General features: G+C 36.5%; 1 non-coding gene across 1 annotated transcript; it reads left to right on the top strand.

Moving 5' to 3' along the window:
• Positions 1 to 107, top strand: LOC141699256 (small nucleolar RNA R71). The gene has a single exon (XR_012565731.1). It is a non-coding gene; the product is annotated as a small nucleolar RNA R71 (small nucleolar RNA).
• The last annotated feature ends 23,540 nt before the right edge of the window (positions 108 to 23,647 follow it).

Here is a 23,647-nt window from a genome sequence, read left to right as displayed (position 1 = left end):
ATGCCATGATGAGGAAACTTCATAATTATCTCCTTGTAGCGCTCCCAAGCTTCACATAGAGATTATCCCAATTGTTGCGAAAATTGAGTGAGAGCATTCCTGAGTGCAACTTTCTACGCCATAGGGAAGAATTTAGTAAGAAACTTCTGAGCAAGATCCTTCCAAGTAATGATAGAACCAGCTGGTAGAGAGTGTAACCAGCTCCTAGCCTTGTCCCTCAAAGAGAATGGGAACAGTCTCAGTTTCAGTGCATCCTCAGACACACCATTGAACCTAAAGGTGTCACAGATCTCTATGAAATCCATGATGTGCATATTTGGATCTTCCGTTGGAGAACCCCCAAACTGGACTCAATTCTGTATCCATTGAATCGTGCTAGTCTTGATTTCAAAGATATTAGCTGCGATCGCTGGCCTGACAATGCTAGATTGAATGTCATTGATCTTGGGTTGAGAAAAATCCATCAACGCTTTTATTGGTGCTGCTGGATCTCCCATTATAATGAGTACTTGAAACACAACAAGTAAACCATGAAAGTAAAAGAATACGAGTCAGTGAACTTTAACGACCACTGATGTCAATCACATAAACTAAAAATTAATACCGAGTCCCCGGCAGCGGCGCCAAAAACTTGTTAGGGCAAAAACATGTGCTAAAATTAACGCAAGTATACGTGTTCGCAAGTAGTATAAGATATAAATCAGATTCATTCCTATAGAGACTGATTTAGGTTAAATTCAATTTATGCACCTATGTAACAATGTATGGTTATCACTCAATGCTAAGACAAATAACAAATTGGAGTTTGATTAAACTAAAAGATTATACAAAATAGCATTAACTAAGAGAGTTGAGGTTGAATTACATATATGAGACAAACATGGGGTTCTAACTTTAATTAAATACTTCATTCAAAGTAATTGTTCTTAACCTTAGCATGCAATGGTGATGACAACTAATCAGATAACACGAAACTAGTAAACGCCAATTTTCGTTGTACGAATACGCTACTACCAGACATCCACAAAAGAGATAGAAGCTGAATAGATACTAATTATGTTGAGACCCTATATGTCTATAGAATTGGACAACATAAAGGTTTAATGAACAAGTTATCTATCGTGATTACATAGGGAAAGTAAGATAATTAAAATTACCTACGAATCATGCATAATAAATATATGAACCTATGCTAGCATGGCAAGTTCTAAATCTCTATATTCACTGTCGCTTCAATAGACATTAACACGCTATCTTATATGTTATCTACGTATATAAGATGAATAAGCACAACCAATACTAGGATAGCAATCAATCACCACACACCAAGATATTGAACAAATTAACTATAGAAATCCATAGGTAAATTCGTTAGAACCCTACGATATGATTAGTTCATAACCGAATGCATCGTCACCATGGGTTCCAATGAAAGCATGATATAAAACAATATAAGAGTACTAGGGTTTAAAGATAAATCGAAAACAAGCATCTAAGTATCAACTATATTAAAGAAAACAAAAGTCTTCTTCTCCGTAGCCTTCCCGTGCTCTCTATGTCTTCTTATGGCTCTCACAGGCCTCCTTGTCATTAAAAATATCTTTTTATTGATATATATAGGCTCTAGGATGACCAGGACTCTCAAAATCTTCAATTTCAACTAAAATCAGGATTCTGGTGCAGAAACAGAGCGCGGACGCGCTACTTTCGGGCGCGGACGCGCTGGAGTAGTGATTTCAGCGGCGCGGGCGAGTTGTTCTGGCGCGGCCGCTCTGGCTTTCTGGAAAATATTTGACATTTCTTCTTTTGGCCGTATCTTGAGTTCTGCTCGTCAGATTTAGGCGATTCAACTGCCCACGCGAAGCTAACGAGATTATTTACAACTTGAGAATGGCCTAGGATTCCAACTATGATCTTTTTTAAGCATAACGCTTTGAAAAACTTCTTTATTCCTTTAACTGATGCCTGAAATGCAATAACACAAAAACACATCAAAAATACCAATAACTTGAGTCCAAAATACCAACTTCAACTTGTAATGAAGCGTTCCAAGTAGATATAAAATCCACTTATCAGGCTCCTCTTCCTAATTCTGGAATCTGCACTTCTTTTTCCAACTTTTCAAAATCCTTGATCAATTCCTCTAATGAAGTTAACATATTCAATCTTTCTTTGAGGTTTAAAGCATCTTCTACCATATTCGCTTTTCCGGGGTGATAACTTATCGTACAGTCATAATCTTTGATCTATTCTAACCACCTTTGTCTCATATTCAACTCCTTCTGAGTAAAAATATACTTTAAACTCTTATGTTCCGTATAGATCTGAGACTTTTCTCCATATAAGTAATGCCTCCAAATTTTAAGAGCAAACACAATCGCTGCTAATTCCAAATCATGTGTGGGATATTTCTGTTCATGCGGCTTTAGTTTCCTTGATGCATATGCTATTACTTTCCCGTGTTGCATTAACACACATTTTTGCCCTTTATACAAAGCATAGCTAAAGATCACAAACTCTCCTTTTTCATCTGGTAACACCAAGACTGGGGCGGTTACCAACCTATTCTTCAACTTTTGAAAACTTTCTTCGCATTTACCCGTCCACACAAACTTCTCATTTTTTCTTGTCAACTTAGTCATTGGAACAACAATCTTAGAGAAATCTTGCACAAATCTTCTATAGTATCCTGCTAATACCAGAAAACTTATAACTTCCGTAGGGGTCTTGGGTCTTTCTCAATTCATCACAGCATCAATCTTAGCTGGGTCTACTTTAATTCCTTCACTATTGACTACATGTCCAAGAAACTGAACTTCTTTCAACCAAAACTCGCACTTTGAAAACTTGACATATAACTTCTCTTTTCTCAAGATCTCTAAAGAAATCCTCAAATGCTCCATGTGATCTTCCTCCGTCTTGGATTATATCAAAATATCGTCAATAAATATTATAACGAACTTATCCAGATACTGTTTGAACACTCTATTCATCAGATCCATAAATGTGGCTGGCGCGTTCGTCAAACCAAATGCCATTACAAAAAACTCATAGTGTCCATATCTCGTTCGAAACACCATCGTGGGTATATTTTCTGCTTTAATCTTCAGTTGATGATACCCAGATCTTAAATCAATCTTTGAAAAACAAGTAGCTCTTTTTAACTGATCAAACAAGTTGTCAATTCGCGGTAAAGGGTACTTGTTCTTAATCGTCAAATTATTCAATTCACGATAATCAATGCACAACCTCATGCTTCCGTCTTTCTTTTTCCCAAATAACACTGGTGTACCCCATGGGGATACACTTGGGTGTATTACTCCTTTATCCAATATTTTTTACAATTGCGGTGCCAATTTTTTCATCTCAACTGGTGCCATTCGATAGGGTGCTTTCGATACAGGTTCCGTTCTAGGAGCCAAATCAATCGTAAACTCGATCTCTCGATCTAGAGGTAGTCCAGGTAATTCATCTGGAAACACATCGGGAAAATCTCTTACTACTGGAATATCCTCAATCCTTACGGATTCTTTCTCTATATCTTTGACATGAGCCAAATAAGCTTCGCATCCTTGACGTAGCAATCTCCTCGTCTGAATAGCCATTAAAAACTTCTTTACTTGTCTTTTTTCCCTTGAATATCACTTCAACACCATCCTTGGTATTTAACTTCACCTTCTTACTTTTACACTCAATTTGCGCCTCGTGGTTTGACAACCAATCCATTCCTAATATAACGTCGAACTCTCCTAACTTAAAAGGAATTAAGCCAACAGAAAAGTGCTGACCTTCTATAATTAAATTGCAATTGGGACAAATTCTATTAGCAGTAACTCTCTCTTGATTTTTTACTTCTATAATCAAATTGGGTTCAAAATAGTATGCAACACATTTTTGTCTATCAAGAATACTTTCAGCAACAAATGATCTAGTTGCTCCAGAATCCATTAATACTTTTACTTTTACTGAGTTTATAATGAGCATACCTGCCACCACATCCACATCTTGCACAACATCTTTCATTGTCATGTTGAAGGTCCTAGCTCTGGGTTGAGTTGTTGATGCTGGGAGAAGCGGCAGTCTAGCAATCCTAAGAAAATTTGCCTTCTGAACAGGCTCTTTACAATTCCTAGCCATATGGCCCACCTTTCCACACTAAAAACAAGTTAATTCTTGCTTCTTTGCTCCACTTGGGAACTCCGATGAATGATTCCATTTCTGATTGCACCTAAAATATGTCACATCCAGCTTGTTACATCTTCCCGGGTGTCTCTTCCCACAAACTTTACACTCTTGAATCTGAGGTCTATTATCCTTTCTCGGCTGTCTTGTCTTATGAAAACGATTCTTCTGAGCTCCATTTCCGGGTTTAAACTTTTGAAACTTTTGATTCTGACCTCCACCATTCTTGCCAAACTTCCCTCTAAACTTCGAACTTCCTTGCTCTTGCTCTAAGCTCTCAAACTTCCTTTTCCTACCTTCATTCTCTCTTTTTGCAGCTTCATGCTCCCCTTCCACTATCATTGCCTTTTGCACCAAAGAGGCATAGTTCTTGATCTCCAACAGTGCCACTTGACTCCGTATCCATGGCCTAAGTCCCTGCTGGAACCTTTTGGTCTTCTTCGCCTCCGTATTCACATATTCAGGTACAAACCTAGATAACTCCGAGAATTTTACTTCATATTCTGCCATCGACATATCCTCTTGTCTAAGATCCAGAAACTTCATCTCTAACTGGTCTTGCATATAACTTGGCAAGTACTTCTTCAGAAACATCTCGGTAAACTTTTCCCATGATAAGTCATTTCCTTCAAGGAAAGCCTTTGAAGATTCCCACCAGAAACTTGCCTCGTTCTTAAGGTAATAACTCGCATACTGTTGTAAGAGACATGCTTGTACTTTAACAAGACTAAGATATCTTTCCAACCCTAAGTAAGTTGTATTGTTATCTTAATTTGTATTTTATACTTGTAACACTTAAAGTCTGTAAAAATGCAAAGAAGCATACTGGAGTCTTTTTCCTAAAACAGTATCAAGCCTAAGGATTCTATCTGGAAGAAGATCAAGAAGATCATACCTCAGAAGAATTTTGAAGAAGCTTGGAGTTGAATAAATCTGTTTGGAGAAAAATACTCTAAGTCAAGATCTCTACAAGTCACAGATTTAATGTTATAGAAAAGTCATTCGAGAACTCCAGAATGGCTTATCGAGAAGTCAGGATAGCTACTAGAGAACTCAGGAAGATATCGACAAGCCAAATTGAAGAACTGAAGATTGGAGATATCGACAAGTCATTCCTTCACTAGAGAACTCAGAGTTATCGACAAGTCTACATTCAGTAGAGAACTCTAAGTTTTTGATAAGTCAAGTTCCACTAGAGAACTCAGAGATATCGATAAGTCAAAATTTACTAGAGAACTCTCAGGTATCGACAAGGTGAATTTGAATAAAAAACTCTGAGATATCGACAAGTCAAGAAGCCACTAAAGAACTAAGAGTTATCGATAAGTCAAAGTGAAGATGGGAAGACTAGAGATCTCGACAAGCCTAAAATCTCTTATAGAGAACTGAAGAGCTCTACAAGCCAAACTAAACAAAGAATACTGGAGAGATCGATAAGTCAATATACTTATCGAGATGTCAAATGTTTTATAAACCTAAACTGGAGATCTCGAGGTATAATCTCAAAGTACAAAATTGCAGATCAGTTGAATATCCAAGATAAACAATCAACAAATAATCCAATAGCTGGATTGAAAAGTCTATAAAAAGCAGCTTGAAGAATGTGCAAGATCAATGGAAAAGATTAACTGACAGAGGAAGATTAAAGTGAACACGGGATGCTAAAGATATGCTACGCCAGAAATGGAAGATCTGCTTTTCTATAAATAGAAATGACAAGTGACAATTTAGAAAAGCTAATAGCATGTTTTATTATCCACTGTATAAACCATCAGTTAACTAAGTTATAAAGTTAACACTGGTCCTTTAGTCAGTTGTAACAATTTAGATCAAATTTCTTGAAACACTCTCAAGAAGAAGCTAAGCTCTTTATCAATAAAGAGCCTACAAATTTTATAGCAAAACATTCTTAATTTTAATATAAAATTGAGTTTTAAAATTCTGTGTTCTTTATTGTTCTGCAAGTTAAATTCTGCATGAATACATTTCACTACAAGAATTAATTTACTTTGTTCAACCATAAACATTCAAGAAAAGCTCAAAAACAGTAAAATACATTCACCCCCTGTGTGTTATTCATTTCCTAACAAGTGGTATCAGAGCCAAATATGAAAGTAAACAGATTTAAGATCTTGGAAGAATGAATACACAGAAAATCAATAGCATCAAGATTCCTACCTTTGACAAAACTAACTACACTCTTTGGAAAAAGAAAATGATGTTGTTCATCAAGATGGCCAATCCACTCTACATTCAAATCCTCAAGAATGGGCCCTTCATTCCTATGGTTGGAGTTGAGGAATCTACAGATGGAGACATGGTTATCCCAGCTCATTTTGCTCCAAAAAATCCTTCTGAGTATTGTGACCCTGAAAAGGAGAAAGTCTCCCTGGATAGTTGCTTGCAATTAATATTGATTGAGTCACTTGACAATGTGATGTACAACAACATTGTCAACTGTGACACTGCCAAGAAAATATGGGAAAAGATTGAGATACTCTGTGAAGGAACTGAAGAAGTTAGGTCAAACCAAAGAAGAATACTGATTTCATAATATGAGGGTTTTATGGCAAAGCCAAAGGAAAGTATTACGGATGTGTTTGAAAGATTTAACAAGCTGATAAATGTCTTGCAGCTTCATGAAAAATATTATAAAGCTGAAGAAGTGAACTTGAAGTTTTTCCTTACTCTCCCTGATCATTTGGAGCAGAAAATCTCAGCAATCAAGGAAGGGAGAGACTTGAGCAGAATAACTCTGGAAGTTCTTTATGGAATTCTCAAAACATATGAACTAGAGATGATTCAAAGGCTATCATTGAGATCTGGTCAGGGACATGTTGTGGATGGTTTAAGTGCCTTAATTGTAAATGAAAGCCAAATATCCAATGATGAACCAAGATCTCAAACTCCAGTTGCCTCAACAAGTGAGCAAAGAACAAATGTTTCACAGGAGCAAGTCATTCTGGAATCGGAAAATGATGAGTTTTATACTCTTGAAGAACTGGATGAGCTAGATCAGTCAATGGCCTACTTAGAAAGAAAATTCTCTAATATTAGAGTAAAAAAGCCAAGATACTTCAAGAATAAAGGATAGTCCTTCAACAAAGACAACAGCTGGAAAGAAAAAGGGAAGTACAATTCTGAAAACAAGAATGGCTACAAAACTGGATATGTTGATAGATCAAATGTAAGATGCTTCAATTGTGATGAACAAGGCCACTTTGCTACAGAATGCAGGAAACCCGAGTAAGCAAAGAAAGACAAGGCTTATCTTGAACTTGAAGCAAAGTATGAAGCTATTCTAAGGAAATAACAAAGTAAAGCTTATATTGCAGTGGGTAAAAGTTGGGATGACTCTGAAAATGATGAAGATGAAGAATTTGGTAATTATGCATTCATGGCCCTGGAGCAAGGAGAATCATCATCATCTAAATCACAGACACCAACTCTTACCACTATTGATTTAAATATGAATTAATACAAGGAAACTGTTGAAAAGATGAGCACGGAAATATTTCACATTCACACAAGCATGGTTGCTGCTAATGAAGAAGTTAGCAGATTAACAAAGATAAATGAGAAGCTTGAAAGTGAGAAGCAAGAAACTGAATTGTTGTTGGTGGATCTTGAAGCTTTAAAACAAGAAAATGCTTTTCTAAGAACAAGCTCAAGTGTGCAAATGAAATTGAAGCAGTGCTCAGGAAGAAGCTGGAAAAGAATGAAGTGAAGATGAAATCTTCAGAAATGCATCTGAACTAGTTGGACAGTATCATGAGAAGAATGAGCCATATACAAACATTGCTACTGGGCTTTTCTATGATTCCATGAATGATAAAAAGAAGACAGTAGGTGACAAAGGGAAAGCAAAGAAAACTAAAAATGCTCCAATCTTTTTGAAAGAGGTTAATGCACCTATATTCAAAGCATGTGAAGTCAACTTCAGTGAAGAAGAATTGATTATCAAGCAAGAAATTGATGATGAAGAAAAAGAGAAGAAGTCTGAAGAATCAGTTCAGCCTTCCAATACTGAAGAGAAGCTTATGAACAAACAAAGTCCCAAGACTCCTGTTAAAGAAATTAAAATTGAAGATGCAAGAAAGAAAAGGAGAAATAGAAATGGGAAAATAGGGATAAACAAAAGAAATAATTTTGCTTATGTTGCAAATGCTCCTAGAAAGAAGTGTGAAAAATGTGGCTCTACAAATCAACTAACTCACCTTTGTAAAAAGGTTGTTAGCAAGCCAACTGAAAGAACTTCCAAATACAATGAAGCAAATTCAAATGATCCCTATTCATTCTGTGACAAGTTTGATTTCATTCCTTGCAACTTGAAAGTAATGAAGAGTTGCCACAAATTGAGAGTGGACCTTAAAGACACAAGAAAAGAGTCCACATTAGAAGGAAAATGTGCACAACAATCACTGAATTCTATCTCTTCTAAAATAAATCATTTTACTTCTGTTGAACAAGTTACTAAGAAGAAACTACCCAACACTGCTTGGGTTTCCAAACACACTTAAGACTCATTGTGTGTAGGGCATAGTGTAGAGAGTCATCTAGATCATAGACAGTAGATGTTCCAGGCATATGACAGGTGATAAGGCCTTGCTATCACAGTTTAAGGAGAAAGCTGGCTCTTTGGTGACCTTTGGAGATAACGGCAAAGGATTCACAATGGTATATGGCAAGATTATTTATGAAAATGTTGTCCTTAATGAAATAGCACCTGTAGCTGGTCTTGAAGTAAATTTTCTCAGAGTTAGCAAATTTGCAGACAAAGGCTTTAAGTCTTACTCAACAAAGAAGAATGTGCTAATTATCAGCAGGAAAACTGGTAAAGTTGCTCTGAAATGAGCAAGGAAAGGAAGTTTGTTTGTTGAAGATTTTGACTCAATAAATAAGAATGGTGTTTGTTGCTTCTACACCAAGGTATCAGAAGAAATAAACAAGCTCTGGCATAAGAATCCGTCTCACTTGATTTTTAAGGAAATTAACTCATTTTGAAAAAGGGGCTGGTAAGAGACATTCCTAAGATGGAGCTTGCTCAAGTGGAAGTTTGTGAAGTCTGTTAGAATAGGAAAATGAAGAAACTACTCAACAAGAGAATCATGAAAATGGAAGCTCATGTCATACACCTGAGTTTGATTGCACAACCTTAGGGGGAGAAAGAGAATCATCAGAGTACCAGTGGAAGCTGTAAATTTTTCTTATCTTGATATAGCTAGAGGTCATTTTCGTACCAACAGAAAAATATTTAGCTGACATTTTTACTAAACCTTTGGATGAAGCAACCTTCACTAGACTTGTTGGTGAAATTGGAATGCTTAATTCTTCATCCTAAGGCAAGAACTCGGCTAATGTTTTGCAGCAGATTAATCTCCAGTAAATCAATAGTAATTTGATTTTATTGGAAGTTAACTGAAATACGAATTATAAATATTTCAGAAATCGCTGCATATTTGTATTTCAAATTTAAATTCAACTTCAATTTTTTTAAATTCTAAGTAAACTGCTCAGTTGTTAATTTACATTCTTAATATGTAAATTTAACACAAGGCAGAATTACATAATCCAAAAGTATATAGAGAACTGAGTTCTCGATAGTATAAATTGACTTCTCGATAAGTCATTTTAGGACTTCTCGAGTGAGTCCTCGATAAGTCAATTTACTGACTTCTCGAGTGACTTCTCGATAGGCTTAAAAATTACTTATCGATAAGTCCTTGTAGAGTTCTCTAGTAGTGTTTATTCATAGAGTTCACTACAACTACAATTTTTCACTTATCCATAACTCAGAACTGAGATAATTTAAATTAATAAATTATTTCGGTAAAATACTTTTGAAAATTTATTCTAATTTTATTTTGAATTTATTCAAATAAAAGTTAGAATAATTTAGTCCACCTTTTTAGACAAACTGGGTATTTATTTGACATCTCGATAAGTCAATTTTGAGTTCTCTAACAGAGTAATTTAAAATGACTTCTCGATATGTACTTCTTTTCGTAAAATGACTTCTCGATAGACAAACTCCAAACGTCTATTTTTGAGTTCTCGACAAGTCATTTACTTTTACTATAAATACCCATACTTCTCGATACATACACATACTTACAACTTCGAGATCTAAATTGACCTAGCCTTTCTAGCAAAAATCCATTTCTCTCTCGTTTCTACTCTTTTCTAAAAATTCTTCTTACCCATTCTCTCTTACTAAACTACAATGGCACAAATCACTATTAGAGCAACTATCCCAGAGAAAGGAACAAACTTCTTGGCTTTTACTGATGTTAACCAAGCCCCTGACAGCTTCAAGGAGTTTGTGAAATTTCTGTATGAATCGTACATTGCAGGAGCCTTGACTGCTAATCCAGTGTTGTACCTGGATGTGTTACATGCCTTTTGGACTAAAGTTGTGGTGAGGACTGTGGTGCATAATGATGTTGTATCCTTGGTAGTGACTTGCTCAGTTGGAGGTAAACAAATTGAATTTAATGAGCAGGATGTGAACCGAGCATTGGGACTGCCTACTGCAAATATGGTGGATGCGCCAACTCCTGATGAGCTGATTAAGTTTCTGAACTTCATCAACTATGGTGAAAGAATCAATTTATCAAGCCTAAACAGAACTAATCTAAGGAAGGAGTGGTCATTCATCTTTGACTCAGTAGTGAGAGATTTTACATGCAGGAAGACAGGATATGACAATATTTCAAGTGTGGTGCAAAAGCTGGTGTATTCAATTGCCCACAATAAATACTTGAATGTTGGTCTGTTGATCCTGGAAGAACTTGCAACCAGGCTAATCATGCCCCTGTTAGCTAGAGGTAAGGAAATTTTCTTTCCTAGATTTATTATTTCCACTTTAAATAATAAAGTAGCAGGCATACACCTACTGAATGGTATAGATAGTACTAAATTAGGCAATTGTAAGTGAGTGTCCAAAATAATATTTGGCTCACTTACTACAAAGAATAAGGTCAATGTAAGTCTGAAAATCACTCCATTTATGTTGGAGAGGTTGACTTATCCTTATCTTATGCCTGACATAAGATCTAATGCACAATCTAGCACATCTATGATTCCTGAACCTGTGGAAGTACAAACACAGGATCACTAACAGGGATCTTCCCAAGCTGCAACCATTCTTTCACAATCTTTAGAAGCTAGAGAACCAACTACTTCATCTTCTCAAAAGGGTGAGGTCAGTAAAAAGAAGAGAAAGGGGATAAATCTAGATGTGATAACTGAAAGTGGTGAGGAGAGAGCTGAAAGAGAAACACCTCTGGTTAAAAGATCCAAAAGGAGTAACCAAACTGAGCTGACCACTATACCCTCCTCTACATCCTACCAACAGGATGCAGTTGTAAAAATGGTTAGGAATATGTTGTGTACTTGATGATAAGCCAAACAAAACACCTTAGTAGATTTAACTTAGTGAATTTTGTAGCACCCGACGGATAATCAATTATAGTCCCGACGAATAAATCTTTATAGTCCCGACGGATGACTAATTGATATCCATCGGGTGAGTAGCTTATATAACAATAAGTCATGTAGCACATTTCTGCAAACATTTTTGTATAGATTCTGTAGTAGCTTATGAGTCATGTAGACTACTAGTAGATGTGCAGAATAGGTTGATTAAAAATGGAGTCAAGTGATAAATGGCTACCCGATGGATGATCAACAAAGCTAACCGACGGATGATCAACAAGGCTACCCGACAGATAACAAGCATGTACCCGACGGATGATCAATTCAAACATCTGTTGACAGTGACAACACAGTCACATGCGTTGGGTATTTGCAAAAGGAATGTGGCAGCCTATTTAGCAGGAAAATGAGAACAAAGGAGTATTACCATTTTCATGCAAGCTGCAAAGATTTTCAAAGAAGCTGGAATAGAGTAATGAAGCAGCATAGAGTTAGACTTGATAGTTTTATTTTATTATCTTGTCTTTTTGCTATGTAAACTTGGTGATATATAAACCAAGTGCAGCAAGTAGAACAACTAACTAGACTAAGAAAATACATTCTCAGAGAAATATTTGTAAGCTGTATCCTCTAGCATTTCTCTGCAAGTTTTAGTTGTTCGTACTTGTAAGCAGCTGTGAGCTTATTTGAGCTACACAGGGTTCTCTCTCGATATATATATATATCTCTGGTGGATACATTCAAATCCACCAGAAAGTTTTAAATACTTGTGTTTTTATTACTTGTGTTTTGATTTCTATAATTCTTTCAATCCGCACATTGTAAATCAAACACTTATATATATTATCAGAACCATTTTTTTATAAATCTCAAAAGGTAGCCAGAATTACCTTCAACCCCCTTTCTGTAATTCTTGTTGTATTGTTAGGGAATAACAATTGGTATCAGAGCAAGCTCTTGACGTACAAAGAGTTTAAAGATCACAACAAAACAGCCAGATGGACAAGAATGATGTTGGAGTCAAGATTCCATTTTTGGACAAAGACAATTATCACCACTGGAAGGTGAAGATGCAACTACATCTTCTTTCTCGAGATAAGGCCTAAGTGGATTACATAGAGAGAGGTCCTCATGTGCCAATAAGAGCTACAACAGGCATGAATGGTCAGATCCCGATATTGAGCAATTCGGGAAAGACAAGAAGGCCATGAATATATTATTCAATGGAGTTGATGGTGATATGTTTGATAACATCATTAACTGCAAAACAGCCAAGGAGGTTTGGGACACTGTTCAGATTATCTGTGATGGTACTGAGCAAGTAAGGGAGAATAAGATGCAGCTGCTAATTCAGCAATATGAGCACTTTCATTGTGAAGATATTGAGTCTCTCACTAACATTTTTAGTAGATTTCAAAAACTGCTAAATGCTCTGAACTTGCATGGAAGAGTCTATCAGACAAAAGACTCCAATCTCAAATTCCTTAGATCTCTTCCAAAGGAATGGAAACCAATGACAGTCTCATTGAGAAACTCTCAAGATTACAAGGATTTCTCTTTAGAGAGACTGTATGGCATCCTAAAAACTTCTGAGCTTGAAATAGAGCAAGATGAGAGGATGGAGAAAGGAAGGAAGAAAGGAGGGTCCATAGCACTGGTTGTTAAGTTGGAGAAAGAGAAAGAGGTGAAGGTAGAAACTGTTGAGTCTACTTCAACGGTTTGTGAAAATAAGGGCAAGGGGCTGGTAGCTGAAAATGAAGATTCATTGAGCCAAAATGACATGGATGATATTGATGAACATCTTGCATTCCTTTCCAAAAGATTTGCCAAGCTCAAGTTCAAGAAGAACTTTGGAGCAGCTAAGCCAAATAGAAACATGGTGGATAAATCTAAATTCAAATGTTTCAAATGTGGCTTGGCAGGGCACTTTGCCAGTGAGTGTAGAAAGTCAGATTCCGGCAAGAAGAAGTTTGAGCCTGTGGATTATAAACATAAGTATTTTGAGTTGCTCAAATAAAATGAAAGGGCTTTTATTACACAAGAAAATGACTGGACAATATATGGTCTGGATAAAGATGAAGATGTCAGCTATGTCAATCTAGCCCTAATGGCCAAGTCTGATGAAACAGAAACAAGTTCTTCAAGTAATCAGGTAATCACCACTAACCTAGAAAATTTATCTAAAGCTGATAGTAATGATGCAATTAATGACATGTCTACAGAATTATATAATTTGCATGTTACTCTTAAGTCTTTCACTAAGGAAAATGCTAAAATCAAAGAAAACAATTTGTTTTTAAGTGAGAGGAATAATTTGCTAGAGTCTCAGTTTATTGAATGTAAAAAATTGAAAATTGAGTGTAAAATTGCTAAGGATGAAATAACTAAGTCCTTGAAGAAAGAAGAGAATTTGAAGAAGCAACTTGAACGAGAATAGGAGGTGATTAAGGCATGGAAATCATCCAGAGATGTTCATGTTCAAATCTCTAAAGTTCAAGGTATTGAGTCCTTTTCTGATGCAGCTTGGAAAAAGATTAAAGAGAAGCTGGAATCCAATTTGGTTGAAGGATTGCTAACAGACATGGACTCGATGGATGATGAGAGTCATCCGTTGGATAATCAAAAGGATTATCCGTCGAGTGACATAAATCATCATCCGTCGGTTGTGAGCAAACCTGTGAGCAAAGCCAAACTTGCCAAGTTAAATTAAAAATATGGATCAGTTTCCAAAACTTTATTTCAGGAGAATCAAGTCAAGTGAAGAAGGAGAAGAAAGTGAATGTTGGTCATCTGCCCATCAATCAATTAAATGACAGATTAGAAAAGATTGAGGTTAAAACAGAGGCTAAAAGGAAAAACAATAGAAATGGGAAAGAAGGGATTAACAAACATAACAACTACACACCTGATAAGTATGCTCCAAGAAAAATCTGTGTTAAGTGTGGTAGTGCTAATCATTTGTCTGTTAATTGCAAATTTGCCATGCCTACTCCCATATTTGTACCACCGTCTTTTCCCAACATGAATGTCGTGCCTTCTATGCCTATGAATGTTATGTCTGCACAGAATATGAATGCACAATTTGCTAATATGTCATTTGCACCTAATCCTTATTATGTTGCATATAGTATGCCTCAAATGCCATTTAGCATGCCTTACTGGAATAACATGTATACAAACAACATGCCTTTTCCTATTAATCAAAATGTGCATGATAATTCTATTTTAATGACTGGTTTCAAAGGTTCAACTCAGATGACTAAGGATGAATCTGATATCCCCAAGTCAAATGAGATCAAACCTAAGAAATAAAAGAAGAAAGCTAACAAAGCAGGACCCAAGGAAACTTGGGTACCAAAATTAACTTGATTTGGTTTTGATGTGTGTAGGGAAACAGAAGGAATCTGTGGTACTTGGATAGTGGTTGTTCAAGAAACATGACTGGAGATTCTACCCTGCTCACAGAGTTCAAGGAAAGAGTTGGTCCAAGTATTACTTTTGGAGATGACAGCAAGGGTTATACTGTGGGATATGGCTTGATTTCAAAAGACAATGTCATTATTGAGGAGGTTGCCTTAGTGGATGGTCTCAAGCATAATTTGTTGAGTGTCAGCCATCTTTGTGATAAAGGCAATTCGGTAACCTTTAATTTAGAAGCCTGTGTTATGACAAACAAAAGGAGCAACAAAGTGGTTCTCACTGGAGTGAGAAAAGGAAATGTGTACCTAGCTGACTTCAATTCATCAAATGCAGAATCTGTCACTTGTCTTCTCAGTAAAGCAAGTCAAGATGAAAGTTGGTTGTGGCACAAGAAGTTGTCCCATTTAAACTTCAAGACCATGAATGAGCTTGTCAAGAAAGAACTGGTTAGAGGTATTCCTCAAGTGGAGTTTACTAAGGATGGACTATGTGATGCCTGCCAGAAAGGAAAGCATATTAAAGTATTATTCAGAAAGAAGCTTGACTCAATAATTGAAGAACCTTTGCAATTGCTACACATGGATTTGTTTGGACCAGTCAATGTGTTGTCCATCTCAAGGAAAAGATTTTTCCTATTAATTGTAGATGATTTCTCAAAGTTCTCTTGGACATATTTCCTAAAGTCTAAAGATGAAGCCAGTGAAATCATCATCAATCACATAAGACAAGTCAACAATCATCCAGATTTCAAAGTTAGAATAATCAGGAGTGACAATGGAATTGAGTTCAAGAATTCTGTTATGAGAGCATTTTGTGAAGAGAATGTAATTATGCATGAGTTTTCAGCAGCAAGAACTCCATAAAAAAATGGAGTAGTGGAAATAAAGAACAGATCACTTATTGAAGCTGCAAGGAAAATGCTTGAAGAATCAAAGTTACCAATATATTTCTAGGCTGAAGCTATAAATACTGCATGCTACACTCAGAATATCTCCCTGGTTAATGAAGAAAAGTGTATGACACCCTATCAATTGTTCAAGAATAAGAAGCCGACTCTAAATTTTCTTCATGTCTTTGGCTGCAAATGTTATATCTTGAGAAATCAAACTAATCAAAATGGAAAGTTTGATGCTAAAGCAGATGAAGGAATTTTTGTTGGATATGCTGTTGGTAAAGCATATAGAGTCTACAATCTAAGAACCAATATTGTTATGGAATCACTACATGTTATGTTTGATGATAAGAAGATTGAAGGACTGGAAGATGGAGATTACCATGAGAGCCTCAAATTTGATAATATTGAGATGGTTAGTGATGACAGTGATGATGAAAGTGATCAGGATACAATGACAAAGGATATTGCAGAAAAATCTCCTACCAATGAAGCACAAAATTCAACATCTGTCGAGTTGCAAAATGCTTCATCCGTCGGGAGACAATCTGCTTTATCCGTCGGGAGATAATCAGCTTCATCCGTCGGAACTCAAAATGCACCATCCGTCGGGTCATCAAAAGAAGCTGAAAGTCAGAATAGATCACTTACAGAAAGTTCCCCTTTCTCAAATCAAAGATCCATAAACTCAGGGGGAGTTTCTAATAATCAAAACTCAGTTACACATCATGACAATAATGAGGCCTCTTCATCAAGAGCTAATCTACCTCAACAAAGAAAATGGACAAAAGATCACCCATTTGAGCTCATCATTGGTGATGTATCTTCTAGAGTTCAAACAAGGAGAGCAACTCAAGAAGAATATCTATATAGCAGCTTCATATCTAAGGAAGAACCATATAAGGTAGAAGAAGCTTTGTTGAATCCATATTGGATTTTATCTATGCATGAGGAGCTAAACCAATTTGAAAGGAATAAAGTATGGAAGCTGGTACCCAAGCCTAAAGGAAAGAATCCAATTGACACCAAATGGGTATTCAGAAACAAGATGGATGAAAATTGCATAGTGGTTAGGAAAAAAGCTAGATTGGTTGCTAAGGGCTATTGCCAACAAGAAGGAATAGATTTTGATGAAACTTTTGCTCCTGTTGCAAGACTTGAAGCCATCAGAATTTTCTTAGCCTATGCAGCCCATGCCAATTTCAAGGTCTATCAAATAGATGTCAAGAGTGCTTTTCTAAATGGAGATTTGGAGGAGGAAGTCTATGTTAGTCAGCCTCCTGGTTTTGAAGATCCAAATTTCCCAAATCATGTCTACTACCTTTTGAAAGCACTCTATGGACTGAAGCAAGCACCTAGAGCCTGGTATGACACTTTATCAAAGTTCCTTTTGGAAAATCACTTCACAAGAGGTACTGTGGATAAAACTTTATTCTTTAGAAATGTTAATGGCTCTAGTATAATTGTTCAAATTTATGTAGATGATATTATATTTGTCTCTACAGATGAAAAACTTTGCAAAAAATTTGCCAAATTGATGCAAAGTAAGTATGAAATGAGCAAGATGGGAGAACTAACTTTCTTTCTTGATTTACAAGTTAAGCAAGTTAGTGATGGAATATTCACTAGTCAAACTAAATATATTCATGATCTTTTAAAGAAGTTTGATCTAATGGATTGCACATCTGCAAAAACTCCCATGGCCACTGCAACTAAGCTTGAATTAAACACTACTGAAAAGTCTGTGGATATTTCAAGCTATAGGGGCATGGTTGGTTCACTTCTGTACTTAACAGCTAGTAGGCCAGATATAATGTTTGCTACTTGTCTTTGTGCTAGATTTCAGGCTGATCCTAGAGAATCTCATGTAGTAACTATTAAAAGAATTTTTAGATATCTCAAGGGAACACCAAAACTTGGCATTTGGTACCCTAGAGATTTTGGTTTTGATATAACTGGTTATTCAGATGCAGATTATGCAGGGTGTAAAATATATAGAAAAAGTACAACAGGAACCTGTCAATTTCTAGGAAATAAGCTTGTGTCCTGGTTCTGTAAAAAGAAAAATTCAGTTTCTACTTCTACAGCAGAAGCTGAATATATTGCTGCTAGTAGTTGCTGTGCACAGATTTTATGGATAAAAAACCAATTGTTGGACTATGGTCTACAAGTGGATAGGGTTCCTATTTTCTGTGATAACACCAGTGCAATTGCCATCACTAAAAATCCAGTACAACATTCAAGAACAAAGCACATAGATATCAAGTACCACTTCATTAGAGAATATGTGATGAATGGTACTGTGGAACTGCATTTTGTTCCAAGTGAAAAATAGCTTGCAGATATATTTACCAAGCCACTGGATGAATTCACCTTCTCAAGGTTGGTAAGTGAGTTAGGTATGCTTAATTACTCTTGAATCATTTCAGATATTTTGCAAGTTGTAATGCAGCCAGAAATTTAATTGATTTTTCTGTTTTGGATGAAATTTTGGCTAAGTCAAAATTTACATCCCGGTGGATGATCATTATCCATCGAGTTTGATCATCCGTCGGAATACAATTTGTCAATAAAATCAATTATTTTTCTGGAATATTTTATAACTCGATGGATAACCGATTTATCCTCATCCGTCGAATTATCTCAATACTAGCCGTTATTTCTCTTAACATTATCCATCGAGTATTCTTACAGTTTGTAATCATAACACGACGGATAAGTTACAGAATTTTTACAGTTTATTTATTTTTAAACGGCTATTTTGGGCAATTTTTATTGGTCACTTTTTTTTACTTTATTATTTTTTACAGTTATTTTCTGAGATAGTATAAAAGCAAATTTCACTTTTATTCATTTCTTTTATCATTCTCAAGATTCAATTGCTCTAATTTCTTTCTTCTCAAAAGCAAACCCTCTCTCTGCAAATTCCAAACCTCTAACAATGGCACCTGTAGTGAAAATCATGTCTCAAACCGGTTTTATCTATGAGAAAAACAACTTCTCAGCCTTGGTGAACAAGGAGATTCAACAATCTGGTGACTATCACAAAATGATGGATTTTTTAAAAAAATGCAAACTCAACTATGCCATGCTGGAATCACCCACCATTTACTATGAGGTTGTTGAAGAGATATGGACAACTGCAGTATACAACTCGATAGACAAGACCATCATATTCACTCTGAAAGGTAAGCATTTTTGCATAAATAGTGATATTGTTAAAGCATGCTTCAAGATCCCTGATAATACTGTAACTGCTCCACACACAGACACTGACATTGTTAATATGCTTAATTCCATGGGCTATGCACTCACTACTTCTAAATTAAGTGAAATTAGGAGTTTGGGTCTTAGGAATGAATGGAGTTACCTCTGTGATGTAGTGACTAAGGTGTTTTCTGGTAAAGTTAGTAACTTTGACTCTATAAACATTTCTATGCTTAACATGCTTTACATGCTTGTTAATGATAAGTACTTTAATCTCAGTGATTTGATTCTGTTTGAGTTAGGCTTTAACTTAGAAGAGGTCAATTAGAGAGGTAGAAGTGTCTATTATGCTAGATTTTTCATTATGCTTGCTAACCATCTTGTTGAGGAAATTGTAATTGAGAACCCAACCAACAAGCTAAATTGTTGGGTTCAAGAAAGAAGGATAATTGCAGATTTAAACAGAGTAAACCATCACAAGGAGGTTCCCTTATTCTACTTTCCAGTAATAGAGGGACCTCAGGTAAGTGAGGTAATTTCTTCTGTCTCCACTCTTCCAACCTCACAAATTTCTTTGCTATCTAGTGTAGCTATGGCAACTGTGTCAATGACCCAACAGTTGCCTACCCAAGCTACAAAACCAACAAAAGTTTCTAAATCCAAAGCTAAGAAAGCCCCCTCTGGTTTCTTTCAAAAGAGATCAGTTATAAAATTCACCAAACCTAAAGAGAAGAGTGTGAAGGTGGGTAAGAAAGGTGAGGGACAGAGTGAAAATCAAAGAAGCCCTAAGGATAAGGATGGTGAGAAGAGTGTACCCAAACCTAGCCACACCACAGTTTCCCAATAAATTGTGGTTGTTAATAAGGATATTAGCTCATTACGGGTTTCATCCTCCCAAAAGGATGTTACCATTGAAACAAGGTCTCAACCAGGAGCACAAGACAAGAGGGGTAGGGACACTAGCTCACCACAAACTTATGCCAGAAAAAAAAGATCAAAAACCCTTGGGGATGTACAGGGTTCACACACTGTGCAAACTGGTGCTAAAGACACAATCACTGCACCTTCTCAAAGTCAGGTTGATGTGGCTCCAATAAATGTTAAGTCACAGCCAAAATCTCTAATAATTGAAGCACCTGATACACCAAATTCCCCCACACACTCATTGGATGTTGATATGATAAACATATCACTTCCAAATTCTCCATATTTAACTCTCTTGGAGAAGCCAAAAATCCAAACAAGTGAGCATCATCTTTTAGATGATTTGTTGGCTTATTTGCCTTTTCTTTCTGAGACTGTTGAGACATCTGTGCCAAAATTTTCATCAATCTGCACAGAGTCCACAATAGTCCCACTCCAAAATCAATTATTTCTTCTATCCCGATGGATATCTTTCATCCGTCGAGTAGTGATTGTATCCTGACAGATAAGCTTAACAGCAGTCATCCGTCGGATAGTCAAACTGCTAACCCGATGGATATTCCTCATCCATCGGGTGTCTCTACACAGCTTCAAATTTCAGCAATTATTACAAGTGCAGAAGACTTAGTAGTAGTGCAATCACTTCTAGGACTGAGGAAAGGGAGTGATTTGAGTGAGAGTCTGGGTTACTCCCGGGAAAAAGGAGAGGAAAAGAGTGATTTAATGCAGTCCATTTCTTCAGGACTGGCAAAAGTGAGTGAGAGGAGTCCCACCTTAGATGGTGAAGGTGGGGGTGTGAGGGTGGGGAGCCAAGGTGAGACCTTGATACAAGAAAAGAGAGATAATGAGAGAAATACAGGTACATGAGATATAAGGTTGGATGCCATTGCAAGTGAGTTAATGAATGTCCATGATGCAAATAGGGAGGGACTATTTCAGCAAAGTCAAGCTGTATAGATTCTACCTCCTTGGATGCTGAGACATTTACTCACCCTGTTCCAGCATATCAACTTCTAGTTGGACAGGGCAATGATAATGCAGAAAGGATGCTCAATTTGGTGCACACCACACAGTCTATGCAAAGAGCAAAAGATGCAATCATAGCACTGCCCTCTACAGCTGGTGATATTGACTATGAGACTGGTGGTTCAGAAGATTTCTTTGGTGGTGAGGGTGAAGAAAGTGAAGGAGAGCCAATGGACATAGGGGGAGAAGCAGGCCCTAGTTCCAGATCAGGCATACCATCATGGGCCTTCTCCAAGAAATGTGATGAACATCATTTCAAGACCTCCCACATTATCAGTCAAACACAGTCTGCTCTTCAATCATCTAACAATGCTAGCACCAAGAAGCTTCTGCAAGCACATCTTGCTTCTCTTCAATTGTAATAAATCCAAGGTTTTCAACATACTCTGGATGTCACCTCTATCAAAGGTGAAATTGATCAAATAAAAAGGGACATTTCTGACAGATTAGATTATAAACTTCCAGAAACTACAATGTTTGGCATTAAGAGACAACTCAGGAAGAATTCTGGTCTTGCCACAAAGATAAATTCCTTGGATACCAGAATGACAGCAATGGAAGCCTCTCTAACAACAATTAATCTCCACCAAGCACAACAAACAGACTTATTTCAAAGGCTAGTGGCAGCACAAACCTCCTCTTCTACTCAACTTGCTGATAACAAAAAGGGGGAGAAAGAAACCACTTCTAAGGGTGAGAAAGAAAGCTCAATTGTCTTATTTAGTCAATCAGAATCAAGAAGTGAGGGGGAGCAGAAAGTGCTCAATGTTCAAGTAAGTAAAGCAATTGTGCCAACAATTGTTTTCACAAAGCCACCTGCTAAAGATAGCATAGATCTAATCAAAAAAGCAGCAGCCAATTTGAGAGCAGCTGAGAAGAAGCAATTGAGTCCAATCAATTGGAAGAAAATTGATGAGAACATCCAGAAGATATTTGGCCTAATTCAGAAGCCAGACAAAGTTTTCAATCATCACTCTAAAGTAATGAAAATCTCTGTGAATGATATAAGTATGAACTATGTGGAAAGGGGTCAAACTTCCTGTGTCAAGTATCTAAAGAAAGATCTCATCATGAAGGCCAAATAGAATTATTCTAAGGTTTCAGACAAGAATCCTATGGATACAGTGTTTGAGACACCAAAGACAGATGAAAAGAAACTGTTGTCAAGATCTATTGCATTCTACAAGGATCAAACTGCTTCAGCATTGAAAAGAAGAATTGCCAAAATTTACATAAATGTTAAGGAGATTTGTGTGGTGGTTGGACACCCACTGTTTGTGGAAGCTAAGAAGGAAGAGAAAGAAAGAATCAGGCTAGAGAAGAAGCAAGCTACTTTGGATTCTAAGAAGTAAAAGCAAAAGAAAGAATAAGCTGCTATCTTGGTCAAGCTTCAAGCTATAAAAACCACAACAGAACCTCATGTACAACCAACTATAATTACTAAACCTAAGGATCTGAAAATGCAAGAAGAATCACAGCAGAAAAGAAGATTTAGATACAAACTTTATTCAAAGAGGAAAGTGAACTTTAATGATGAGGAATTGGAAGATCAGTTTCCCAAAAAGTCTACAACTACAACTCAGACATCAAAACCCTCAGTGGTATTTAAAGAATTCAAAGTGGTTGATCCAACAAGAAACATTCATGGTGAACCAATTGTTCCTAAGGATGAACCGGTAGACTGGGATAGTTTACCAATTCCAGAGCTAAATTTGCCCATCTTCAAGACAAAAAAGACAAAGACTAGAGCCAGCAAGAAAGTGAAGCCTTTTTCTCTCAAATCCAAAGCTCTAACCAAATCCCAACCCACAGTCAACAAGAGAGATCTCATGTACATTTGTGATATTAAGAAATTTTCAGACTTGAATCTCTAGTTGAATGAATTGGAAGAAGTAAGAGGAATTGATGCTTACAGACATCTTCCTGAAAGACTGGTATTTAAATACAATGGAGGGAAAGAAATGACATGGCCTCTTCACAGGATTCTCCAAGAAAGCAAATATGTTCTAATTAAAGTCTACTCATCCTTCAAGAAGAACTTTGGATACAATGTGGCTGCAAGAAGAATAGTTCTAAAGAGGATTGAGGAACTAAGGAGCACTAGATCCAAAGATGCACTTCCAAAAACTCTATCTATTCCCTTTACAGGATAAAGAGTGCATCTAAGGCCCTACTGGCTGATGGAATTCATGGATGACAAAGGTGTTAGAAGATTCTTCAGATTGGAGGACCAAATGAGTATCTCTAGCAATGAGACTCTTTTGGAAATGCAGGAAATGCTAGATCTCTCAGAATTTGATGAACTTGAGTTTCACAGACAAATTCAGAATCAAATTGAAGAAAACAACAGAAGGCTTGGAAAGAAATCTAGACAATCAAGGAAATAAATCTATCTGCTCAGACTAGAGGAACACCTTGATAATAATTGTGAGCAATTTCTTTGTGTACTTTGCATTGTTCAATTTTCAGTAAATTTGTAGCACTTATTAGTTTTATCTACTATTTTTCAATCTGTATCCTTAGGATATTTTTTTATCATCAAGTTTCTCTTAATTTATG

The sequence above is a fragment of the Apium graveolens genome, chromosome 11 (genome assembly GCF_009905375.1).
Source record: "Apium graveolens cultivar Ventura chromosome 11, ASM990537v1, whole genome shotgun sequence".
In the NCBI taxonomy this organism is placed as follows: Eukaryota; Viridiplantae; Streptophyta; class Magnoliopsida; order Apiales; family Apiaceae; genus Apium; species Apium graveolens.
This window is presented reverse-complemented; position numbering and strand designations above follow the sequence as displayed.